Source organism: Anas platyrhynchos, chromosome 27 (assembly GCF_047663525.1).
Source record: "Anas platyrhynchos isolate ZD024472 breed Pekin duck chromosome 27, IASCAAS_PekinDuck_T2T, whole genome shotgun sequence".
Lineage (NCBI taxonomy): Eukaryota > Metazoa > Chordata > Aves > Anseriformes > Anatidae > Anas > Anas platyrhynchos.
Window position 1 is genome coordinate 3,254,800 of NC_092613.1, and position 12,772 is coordinate 3,267,571.

Genomic DNA, 12,772 nt, shown 5'->3' on the forward strand with positions numbered 1-12,772 from the left:
AATGCTCAGGGCTCGCTCCAAGCCCAGTGGCACTCAGGGGCCACAGAGCCAGAGCTGGGCTCAGAGGACACCACGTCTTCTCCAGCTAAACTGGCTGCCTCTCACCCCAGAGCCCATCCCAGGAGCAGCACAGGCTGGAGCAGGGCTGAGCTGGGGGCTAAGTCACATTTGGGGATGAGGCAGCAGCACTTATTAGTCCACCTTTAATGCTGAGAATGAAATTCTGCAAACAGAAGGGTCCCACCCAGTGATCCAATTCTCCCAGTCCATCTCCCAACTATCCATGGTGGGATATAGTGACTCCAGGTATTTTATTAGGATGAAGACATAGATACATGCACCCAACCAGCTCTTTGGGACAACCAAACTTCAAATCCAGCGCCTTTCACAGGCTTAATTTAACACAGTACTTTAGGCTCCTTTGATGCTGTAGCATGTCAAACAGAAAGCCCAGGCACACCTCTGGACATCAGCCCTCATCCTTTATTCAGTGCTGCAGAGAGACCAGCCATCAGAAAGCATCTAATTGGGTTCATCAGGAAGGCCAGAGGGCTGTTAGGTTGGTTTACTGGTGGGGAAAAGAAGTATTCAGTAGAGTTTATTGCTTGTTCAGCACATGATGGAAATGATTAAGGTCTATGGGAAGTCCTGAAGACCCAAATTCAGCCCATCCAAACCCCACTGGTGTAGCCTAAACACTTTTCTCCAACTAGTGTGTTTCTGGTGCAGGGGTACTGGTACCAGTATCCATCTCCTGGAGTCTGTGAGAAACCCTGGCAGAAGGAAAAACACATTTGGAAGAGAGAAAAAACGTGGAGGATTCAGACCTCTAGCCCCAAGACATGCTCCCTCCAGCCCCTGGATTTCAATGGTTATACACTTTTCTGGCCTCTGGACCCATTTCCCTTTCCAGCCTATTAGGCACAAAATGATCAATCCTCCCAAGTACTTGGGAGCTCAGCCAGCACCTGCACAGAGATCCAGCTCCTGAGAGCAATGGTTATAACTCTTCCTTCTGTCCCCCAGGAGAAGCAAGACCGTATACCTCATTAGATCTGCACCCTTACCCATCCCGGGCAGCAGCAAGGCAGAAGGGGCCTTGGTTTTTGCTGGTGTTTTACTACCGTGCAGAATCCCCAGTGCCTGCTCGCTGCAATGTCCCTGCACTTCTCACGAGGGCTGGTGCACCTTGGCGGAGGTGAGGAGGTTGGAGCTGAAGGTGCCACCCCAACGGCAGTGTGGCTTCTGCATGTCTGGATGACACCACGAGCCCCCTCCTATGGGGACATGCAGGGGACAGGCAATGGCTGAGACAGTGCCACCAGGTCAGGATGGTCCCCCAGCCCGGCCACCAGGCTTTCAGCTCTCTGCCTATCGGGGAACCCCAAAGCCATCAGGGTCCCGTCTGGGTGCCAGGTGACAGCCACACCCGTGCAGCTGTACCACAGCTCATCACACTCGCTGGGAAGAGCCTGGCAATGGGAAGAAAGGTCCCACTGCCTGCCGGTGAGAAGGAACCTTCCTGACTGCAGACAATGGGGATTTGTTTCCGCCTTCATGGGGCAATGGGTGCTGGCTTTGCTTGGCAGGGCTGGGGAAGGGGAGCGGCCAAGCCCAGGGCCACTTGCACCAGCAGCTACAGCTCTGCACAGCCAGAGGCTGAACGGAGGCAGATCAGATGATCTTAAGAAGGTCTGAGGCAAAGGAAAATCAAGCAACTCTAAGGAGCTCTGCACCAGCCATTCAGCTCTCTGACCTTGCACATCTTAGCGTGCCAAAGGAGAGAGGCTTGAGCCGGGATCACGGAAGGTTCGATGACACCTCAAGGTGGGATAAACCCATGCCTGAGGATTTAAAGAAATCCCTTTAGCTGGCTACACAACCACCGAAATGAATTGCTGGTTGGTAAACTGAGGCAAAGAAAGGTTCCCCAGCTGGATCAAAACTATAAAAAAAAAAATAATAATAATGACCAGGCCAGGCTGAATGTGGACTCATGAGCACACTCGGGACCAAATCAAGCAAAAATTTGACTTATTTCCAAGCCACATGATGCTGCCCAAGCTGTCACACTGTGGACGGTGCCAATGATGAGAGCAGAAGATGCCACAGGCAGAGGCAAGAAGCTCTGGCTCCGGCTGCGTTTGTCTCACTTTTCATAACAGCAGGGACCAGGCAGAGGCTGATCCAGAAACTCAGACTCAGAAAAAAACCCAAAGCCCTGTACTTTTCCGCCGCCAGCCCAAGCAGCCAGCATGGGCGATGGGACAGGCTGGATGAAAGCGGAGCATGTGCATGAGTAATGTCTCTCCTGGAAGAGCAGTGCCCCGGAGAGCCAGCGAAGGGCTGATATCGCAGTCCAAGATAGACGCATTTCCATAAACGCTTGAGCAGCAGCCTATAAATAACTGCCTGAATTTACCGCTGCTCTCATGTGACCCTGATCCCTGCATTTTCAGCTGCCATCTGTCACCATGGCAATGGCATCACAGGGCCACCAACCATTCATTCATAAGACTGGCCCAGGGGAGGGGGCCTGGCACAGGGGAGGCACCGCCAAGCTGCTTTAAAGGATGAAAGTTGCAGATTCAGGGGAGGAAAAATACAGGAGGTTTAACAGGAGCATGTGACGACCGAGCAGCCCTCCCCACCAGGAATGCAGCACAGCCCGCATTTCCAAACCACCGTGGCGGGTGCGTGCTGCCGGCAGGCGGGAGCACCTGCAAAATGCAGAGGCAGAGCTATGGGAAGGGAGGGCTGACAGCTGAGCATGGACAGACAGACATCTGCAGGGAGCACAGGGATGAGTGACTCCCTCCCAGATTGGCCCCAGGAGCTTGGAGCACCACAAGGGTGCTGCCAGCATGGCAGTTTTTGCCCAAAGCGGGGTGCATACAGAGTGGATTAGTGGGGCAAGTGAGTGTGGAGCTGCTGGTATACTCAGAAGATGGTTTTCCACCTAAGCTGTCAAGCCAACCTATGTTCAAGTGATAATAATCTAAGGGGAAAATGCCCTCCAGTTTCTAAATATGTATTTGCCTGCAAAGCCACAGCCTGTCATGGCTCATTCATAGTCCAGCACTGCTAACACAGAGGGAAAGGGATGGAGCCTGGAAAGGAGCACCCGTCCTGGCTCAGAGCAGAGGAATTTCAAGCTCCTACGTGGTATTTTCCACCCAAGGATCCCAACTCATTTTGCAAAACGCAGCCTGCCTCGTAACGCTGTAGACTGAAGGGACTTACTCAAGGTTCCAGGTACCACAGCTGAGATCTGTCCTTCACCTCTCACGGAGAGGCTCAAACACCTCTTAGAAAACGATGAGTTCCTCTACTACAGGAATTGGAGATGTTAGAATGTAAAAGGATGCGTCAGAGGTGCCAGGCATGGCTGTGATTTGTCCAAGTGTCATTATGGCAGGGCCAGCGCAGCCCCGGCAGTAGCAGGTGACATTTCCCCTTGGGTTTGTCCCTGCCCATCCCTGGGCAGGGGGGCACATTTGGACCAGTGACTGTCGCACCTGGGCCAGCACAGGCATGGTGGCACTTCCAGGGCTCCCACACCCAGACCTCACACTTTTGCCATCCAAAAGCAGGCTGCTGACCCTGCAGGGTGTTGTGTCCCTATACAAGGAATGAGTGCCAGGCAGCCCCAGCTGGAAACATCAAGAAACATGGCAGAAAAAATGACCTTTAGAAGAAATAAATGCCATTTATTAGTGATCTCAATAAAACTTTCCCCCTGCCACTCTGTGCTCACCTGTTGGCCATTTTTCCCCAGGGCTGCAGATTGCTGGGGAGCTGGACTGACTCTTTTTGGCCTGGAGATCATGTCTGGAAAAAAAAAGGGGGGAGGGGGCAGGGGGGGAGAAAGGCAATAAGCCATGGCTGAGTGGAAGAAGGAAAGCACGCTGATTCACTCAGCCCCAGGGGAAAGGCATGCAGGGAATAAAGGGGACTGCACAATGGAAGGAAAAATAATAAACACCAGCACAGGCGCAGGAATGAGAACCATGTCTCGCTGCCCCTGGGCGAATGCTCCTAGCAGCAGGACAACACTCTTTAAAGTGCTGCTGCTCCTGCTTTCTGGTCTTAATTTTCTTCACATGCTTAGCCGCCATCGGATCCGATGCGGCCGAGTTTGCATTGTGCAACGGAGGGGGAATTTGTGAGTGCTGGGCCCGTCAGCGGCGCGTTGTCGGCAGCAGACGGTGGGTGGGGAGCTGCAGTTTCCCACCACCTTGGAGCATCGGGCTCATCTCCCAGGTGGTTTTGGTGGTCAGTTAAAGAGGGGCCTGGGATTGTAGCTGGGATCTGGGAGGGTTTGGGGGGCTTCTTCTGAAGCTCTGCTGCTGCTGCTGCTGCTTTCCACCCCAGCCCTCCAGTTGCCCCAGCAGTGTGTCTCTGATGGATTTGCAGTGGGGCAGGTCCCAGCTAGCCCCACAGGTGGGTTTATGGGGAGGTACCAGCACCCAGGCACTGTCCCTCGCACAAGCCCTCCCTCATGGCCGGATCCAGCTCAGAGGCCACTCAGGGGATCTGGGACAGTCTCAGCAGTGCTTGTGGCTCCAGGACCCACAGGGTCCTTGGACTTTTTGTCCTTGGAAATGAAAACAAATCCCTTCAAAGGGCTGCTCAGCCTAAGATCTCCCAGCAAGGACGCTGCGGGTTGAATCCCCAAGGGAACAGAGACCTCAGCCTGCCTTTGGGCTGGCTCCTTTGAGAGGGGGCGTGTCCCCTTCCCAAATACCAAAGGACACCGTGTGAGAGGACACAGCCCAGAGGGGAGGGCATTTGCCATGGCTGTGCCCGATGCTGCAAAGACCACAATGTGTCTCATTCCTCCTACACTCATTTCAACCATGCAACCTGCCTGCCATGCGGAGCTAAAATTGCCCAGAAGTGTGGGGTTTACACCCCAGTGTGCATCCCCTGGGGGAAAAAAAAAAGAATGCCCTGAGCACAGCCCCTGCACCACCACCATCCAGCTGGACCTCATCTCCCCCAGCAGCTTGGCTCCTGGCACCCTCCCCTCCCAGCTAACGAGCAGCAGCCAGGTGCCACCCAGCGAGTCCCCACCAGTAGCTGCTGTCACCAGAAGTCACCCAGGAACTGCCTGGGGCTGTGATGCCGTGGCTGGCGGGGAGCAGCTGGGAGTGAGCTGGCCACAGCCATTGCCACTGGTGTCCCTCCCCACTGTCCCCAGCCTGGCACAGCCACTCCTGGGTCATGGGGGGACCCAGGGAGTGGTGAAAGCAGAGCTGCCAGCTTCAGACGTTTCCCACCGCATCCTGCAGGTTCCCGCAGGGCTCCGTGCCTGGAGCCCGCCAGCTCGTGTCGCACCAGCTGTCGTGTGATTTTGCCCTGGGTGTATTTTAAGCGCTGCCTTTGACGTCATGCCTTCTTCCCCATCTCCCCGGGATACTGCTTTCTATATGTTTCTAGAAAAAATGGCCCCCAAATCTCACCTTCAGCTTCCCCCACTTGGGTTCTTCCTGCAGCATCACCGACACACCGACCCTCTGTTTCCTGCATGCTGCACAGCCAGGTCACCCTTCAGCAGCTGAACAGAGATGGGGAGGAAAGAGGTGATATTTAATCTTTTGGGAGAACAAGGAAATGTGGAAAAACACAGGCTGAGGTGGCCTGTTCACCTAGCACTCAGACTCATGGCAGGAACAGTCCACTGGCCCCAAAGGGTGAATGGGGAAGCTTCAGGAGATGGGGCTACCACACCCTGGTGGTGTTGGGTGTACCTTGCTCCAGCCTTGTTTTCAAAGCTGGATACAAGTGAAACATCCTCCCCACACCCCAACAAGCCCCATGAGGAGCCAGATCCCATCCCCTCCATCCCAGCCACCCTCCTAGACTGGCCCCAGCCCCAAATGAGCTGTGTCCTGTCCTGCCAAGGAGCAAGAGGGAAAGTCCCTGACCGCCTCCCATCCTGGATGGGAGCAGAATATGGTCATCTGGGGATGTGGAGGCAAGCAGGGATGGAGCAGTGTGGCCATTGCATTGTTCCAGCAGCTGGGACACCTTTCACAGCACTGCAGTGCAGGTACACGCTGAGCTTTTCGCTTGCACGTCTTGTCCCAGAAACAGCCTCTGGAGATCATCATCATCTGAACTGCAGGTCACCTCCCACCTGTGCTGTTTGGGTAGCACCATGAATGATGGAGAGCAGCACAGGACAAAGATCAGAGATATTTTTCCTCCTGAGAATTTGTACCTGCAGCTCTGTGTTAACAAATCCCACTGGCTCTCAGTGCCAACACCAGTCACACGAGTGCCTCTGTGTCCTTCCTCAGGGGTGCCCAAGGTCGGGAGCATCCATCCCAGCTGGGGGTTACCCACTGCCTACCTTGGCATCCCTGCCCCAAAGAAGGCCCAAAACATCTGGCTGAGGGGCTATTTCCTTATCCCAGACCCCAAGCACACCCTGATTTGTCTCTCAATCTCTTGGCCATAAACCCAGATGAGCACTTCTCCATCTCACCCGTGGCGGGACATCTCACACCCCATCCAAGGTATGGCAGAGCTGTGAGGGACTGGTGGAGGGGGAAAAGCAGGAGGTCTTGGGGTTGGGAGAGGTCACTGAGAGGACTAAAGCAGCTGATAAAAAAACCCATCCCAGTGCCCCAGCTGGAAATGATCATCCACATGAAGACAAGCGGGTTTGGGCAAGCCTCTCCTCCTGCGTGTCCCCCAACCCTCCGAGCTCCCCGCGCGCGGGGTTTCACTGCGCTTTAAGGACAGCACAGGCCCCAAGGTATGTGAAACACTGCTGGAGAGAGGAGTCTGGATGCCATCCCGTACTCTCCCTGCTGAGCTCCCATCGCCAGCCCTTTCATACAGTGGCTCCCATCCACCCAGCGAGACAGTTGCCTGCGGGGCCGCTGCTCCCCGCCTCGGTGCAGAGGAGCCCGCGCCCATCAGGGAGAGCGGGGCTGCCCCTCTATAGCTGGCACAAGCAAAGGCATCTTCCCCTCATTAACCCCCCCAGGGTCGATTCTTCTCTCCCATAGAGCAGCACAACAGGGCTGGTTGCGGCACGGACCCAGACCAGCTGCAGCAGGGCAAGAAAGAGGAATCGGGGGCTTAGGAGAGCTTTCAGGAGCACTTTTGCCTGGGTAACACCCCTGGGCTGAGCTGTGCAGGTCCAGCACGGCCACGCTGCCCCAGCCAAAGATGCAGGCTCATGTCATGAGCACCCTGCAGCATGGCTGTGTTTGCTCCAGCTTTGCAAGGAGCTGGGAGAGGGAGATTTTATTTCCCAAACCTCCTCACTGGGATGGGGGTGACAGCAGGAGGCAGCTCAGCTGCAGGGAGATGTGCCGGCTGTGCAGCGGGATGGGATGCAACCCTGGCTGTAGCACGGCTGGCCGTGATGTGGGCTCTGGCTTCATACCTCCCTGCTCCCCCTGTGTTTCTCACTTCTCCTTCTTCTCCCCAGTTCCCGGAGCTTTCTGTGCCAGCTGCATAGTGCAGAGGTCCCCTGCCCGATGGGTGCAGCCCGGGGACAGTGTCTGTGCCCCATGCCACCCCTAGGAATGCACCTCAAACCCAGCAACCCAGAGACCTCCGAGGGCATCCTCTGCCTCCATGCGGGAGCTCATCCAGGCCCCACCGCCTGCCAGGCCCCATCCCATCCCCCCCGCTGCCCCACGGCTGTCAGCACGCAGGGCCATTGCCAAGACAGCAGCGCGCTGCATTGTCCGGGTCAGGCCCAAACACTGCCACCCGAGGGGAGCTTTGGATGCACAACAAAACTGGCAACACGAAAGAGACCCCAGAGGGGGGAAGAGACAAACAAACAGAGAAATCAACCCGAAAAAACAATGAATCTTTCTGAGCTGGGACAAATCCCATCGTCTCCGCTGCAGGGCTCAACCTCTGCTGACTGACATGGCCACCGCCTCTGAGAAAGGGACCGGAGAGGAATGCAGCCACATGGGGGTCCCCAGGGGAGGTCGGGGGATGTTCGTGTCTGGGAGGGGGCTGGCACAGGGATTGCAAAGCCTTTCAAGCCCCATCCCCATCGGAGGTGAGTGCTTGTGGCCCAGTTTTGGCTGCAACACCTGCACATCTCACCCCTGGGCAGAGGAGGAGGTGGGGAGGGGGCTGCAAATCAAGGGGAGGGCAGCAGGATGCAGAAGGATCCTGGACCTGATGGGAGACATTTGCTGAGGATGATTTTATGGACATTTTAACCTCCCCTTTTCTTCATTACCTAGAAGTTACAGCCCCTTCAAGATGCTCAAAGCTAGAGCTAATGGCACAGAGCATGTAGCACAGACTCTCTGCAGCTGGGAAAGGGGGCAATTGGCATCACCCTGGGGCCAGGGTGTCCCCAGACACCAGGGCTCTGTGCCCAGCTCTTTCAAGGGGAATCCAGAAGGTCCCAGCCCCCATCACGCCTTAATTTCCCCATGAAGATGAGGACTTTCCTCTTCCAAACACCCAAGCTCAGCGGATGAGCCTTCGGCTTTGCACACTGAGCCTCCCTTTGGGCTGGAAATAGGGGCTGGTGTGCAGGGGATGGTGGGGTCCCACCTTGAGGAAGGTCTGGAAAGTCATTGGGAGGAAGTCAGCAAAAACAAGAATAAGACGAGCTCGGGGAGAGGCTGGGGAAAGGGAAGAATGAGGAGGCGGCGGCAGGGAGACAGACTGCGCCAACCATCTGCTGCGGGCACTTCCAATTCCTTGGGCTCGTTTCAGCTCTGCTTGCCTCAGCTTTGCTGTGGGAGCTGCCACATGGGAGCTTGTCCCCAGCACCAGCCCAGCCCTCAGGGGACACGTGGGATGGGGCAGGATGGGACCCAGCCTGGGACAGACAGATGGAGGTGGCATCTGTGCCTAGGACAGGGCCAGCCAGGGCTCCTCCCCACAGCACCCACAGGGGTCAGAGACCTTCAGCAACTGATTCCTGAGGCTCAAAGCCAGCCTGGAGCTGCCCAGGGGAAGGAAAATCTGCTTGGAGAAGCTGGGATGCTTTACACCACGAGGCAGGTGCCCCTTGGGGTATTAAAAAAACCTTGGGGGCTTGTTAATGATACCTCAATTCAAGCACTCAAGCCTGGACAGGGGACACGTACCTGGGGCTGCCAAGTTCTGCTCTGTGCTAGAATTGCTCCCCACCTCCCCAAGCAGCTTCTTTGAAACCATTTGCACCTCCCAATGCTCCCCTCACCCTCCCCAGTGCTGCCTTCCTGCCTGTCCCCACCTCAGCCCCTCACCCTGGCCCTGGGGGTTCCCACAGCTCCCACGCCAGCCAGCAAGAGCACACACAAAACTCTCCAGCCACAATTTGGGCAGCCCCTGTCCTCCTCCCTATGGGATTTGTCTCACTAGAACGGAGCCCCCCGCCATGGGGCCAGTATTATGCTGGTGGCTAAGGCCACCAACCCCTGCCATGCTGCAGCCCACCCTGGGTGCCTTTGGGGGGACCCCACCCTCATAAGGGACCCACAAGGTCTTTGTCTTGGCCCTACCATAACAAAAGGATAACAACAAGCCATTGTGTTCTGCACAGCCCTTTTATCCCTCATTTGGGGGATCAGCATGGGAGGGAAAACCCAGCTGTTAATTATTCCTTCATCACATATGCAAAAAGCAAGCTGCCCATTGGCCACACCACAGGAACCCACTCACATGGTGCAGCATTTGCTCTCCATTGGCTTTGTGGCCAGCAGTGATTTAGGAGGCCAGGCATCACCTCCCTCAGGGCTGTCCTCGCAGGTCCCCAGGCTCCCTGAGGGATCCAAATCTTTTGCCAGTGCCTGCACGATGCACACCTCTAATGCAGACCAGATGAGCCTGATGTGTGCCTTCAACTGCCAGCTGCTGGTGCCGCAGGGACCCGGGTGCTCCAGCTGCAGCTCCGGGCACTGTGGGCTTTTGCAGCAGGATCCCATGGGGAAGACAATTGTCCCAGTGCCTCCACGCTGTGAGTGCTGACTGCCCTTTGTTGTATCATAGCAGGGCTTACCTTTATCCTACAAAACTGCTGGCGTTTAGGAGTTCAGAGGGAAAAAGAGTTTGCCATGAAGGCAGCCCCGCTCCTCAGAGGGGCGTGCTGGGCAGCAGGGACCAGGGTGGTACCCAGGGGAGCAGCACGCACCCCAGTGTGTGCCACCAAGTCTTTCACCCCCAAAATTGCACCCATCTTGTCTTGAACAACCCAAAGCACCCCAGGCTGCAGTGGTGGCTGCTTGCCAAGGCACTCAGAGCCACACACCCCTCGCCTGAGGTTTTGCACCCAGGCTCAGCACTGCTGCAGAGGACACACACCACGCCTGGGCTTTCATTTCCCTCCTTGGGTGAGCTTCATGTTTAGCCCCAAGACCAGAGCAAGCTGCAGCACTGTGTGCTGGCCTGGGCTGACTCTCTCCAGCCTCTGCGTGGGTGCTTGGGCTCTGAGCCATTCACCAGCACCACAGGGTAAAGCCACCAAAGCCAAAAGCTGCAGGTGGTCCTGGGGGCATGGGCAGAGGCAATAGGTTGAGGGCAGCAGAGGGGATTTGAGAAAAGTGGGAAGATACATCAAAAGTGATCACTCACCAAGTGGCTTAACACAATCAGCTTAGAGCACTAACGAGGAAAAACAGCCGCTGAAAGAAGTCAGAGCTTTAATCTTGGAGCAAATCCTGGCACTCCCCTCCCTGCCCCGTCCATCCCCCAAGTACTTTGCCGTCTGTCCCCCAGCAGCCCAGGGGATGTTTATTTGCATGGACTGCGGTGAGCAGGGTCTGCCCAAGGCTGGGGACACCATCACGGGAGGACAGGCAGAGGGGAGCCAGGGCGGGATGCTCTATGACCCCGCAATAGGTAATGCTACAGGAAAGCAGGGAAGGAGGCAACTGGAGGGAGAGGCCACGGTCAGGGGAGAGCCGCTGCTACTGGAACAAACCCCACAGGTCAGGACTCAGCATTACAGGGTGACTAGAAAGAGTGTGAGCAGGATGTGGCCAGGACACCATCCCACAAATGCTGGGAAACCAAGCCAGCCCCTCTTCCTATCTCATTTCACCAGGTAATTGCCTCTTCCAATTACACAATTACTGTGAGCAAAGGTAATTACAGAACAGAGGCGTATAATCATGCTGCGACTGCCATAACTCAGGGTAGCAAAACTGAGGAGCGAGACACATCCAGTGAGATGATGCTGGAAGGGAAATCACCTCCAAAAAGGGGGGACAGGGACAGCACAGCAGCAAGGAACCACTGACAACCCCAGGGCCATAGAACAAGATCCCCTTGGCACAGGGGGATGCAGGCAGCACATGCACGTTTGCACACACGTGTGCACCAAAAGATGGTCTCTTAACTTTGACAGCTGGGTGGAAGGATGAATTACAGAGCTAGGCAGCTACCAGCGGTTTGGCATCATAGTGTGTTAATTATTTTAACGTATACAGGTCCGCTGCCCCATTTCTTCCTTTTCCCTAGGCACAGGGCTTGGTTTCGCAGCATTTTTCTGCCAGGTCAGGGCTGCTTTATGATTGCCCAGAGGGAGGTATTAATGGCTGGGTGGAAGGATGAATTACAGGGCTGGGCAGCTGCTAGCAGTTTGGGATTGCAATGTGTTAATTACATTAAAGGCACTAAATACTTTCCCTGTGCTGATGAGGGAAGGTGGAGAGACACTTCAGGAGGCTGTGGCATGTCCAAACCCCTAGTGGGAATTGGGGTGCACAGACAGCTCGTCCCCGCCAGCTCCTTTGGAAAAGGCAGGGTTTTAACACCCTGACCCAGAGATCCATAAAGCCACAGCACCACGCACTCGCCCTCCGGACGGGCAGGACTGGAGGAAGCATTTTCCTTCCAGTTTCTCCGACTTTACACAGCCAGGTGCCCTCCGGAGCCGGCACTGCGGCTTGGGGGCAGGAGGGAAACCTCCGTTCCTGCAGCAAAGAGAAAGCAGCCTCCCCGCCAGCGGGGACAAAAACCCCAGCTCCCGCGGGGCAGGGGGTGGCCCCGCAGCTCCCGGCCCCCTGTCGCTAGGTGGCGGTGCCGCATCTCCGCCCGGAGCCCAGCCCGGAGCCGAGCCCGGAGCCGAGCCCGGAGCCGAGCCCGGAGCCGAGCCCGGCGCCCGCTGCCGCAGCGGCGGGGGGAGACGGCGGGGGTGGGGGGCGCGGATCGCGGCAAAGCGAAGCCGCCAGGCATCTGCGTTGCCCTGGAAACGGCCCCTTTCCTGGCTGAGGCTTTATTTGGGTGGGAAAAGGAGGATTTTGGCTGCTGAGCTGGGATTGCTCCTGAAACCGTCTCGGCTCTGCGCTCACGTGCGCTGCCCACGTTTCTGAGCATGAAGAGGATGCGGGTCCCAAATTCCCCACTCGGGCCCACAAACAGCCTACCGGGTCCTCGTGCAGACCCCAGCTGTCCCCTCGCAGTGGGGATGGGGCCCCGCGTTGCACGAACTCTAGGTCGGGCAGGCGAGAAAAGCTGCCTGGTGCTGCTGCCCCCCGTCCTGCGCCCACACCCCTCCGGGGTACAAAAGGACCGTGCAGCACAGGCAAACACCCAGCAGCAGCAGAGCGGCCGATGCCAGCGCTCCCAGCTGACCTCCCAGGCGTGGAACCCCTTAAGGAAATCAGTTTATTTCAATCGTGTCTGGCACATGGTACAAACCAATCTAGAAACCAGTTCCATTAAATCAGTGTAATTTCTGGGCATGTAACAGCTCTGGTTTAACAATGCATCACACAAGAGGCTCAATCCACATCAGACCATGCCAGCCAGACTTTCAGAGCTGTTTTTCCTGCCTAAGCCTCAC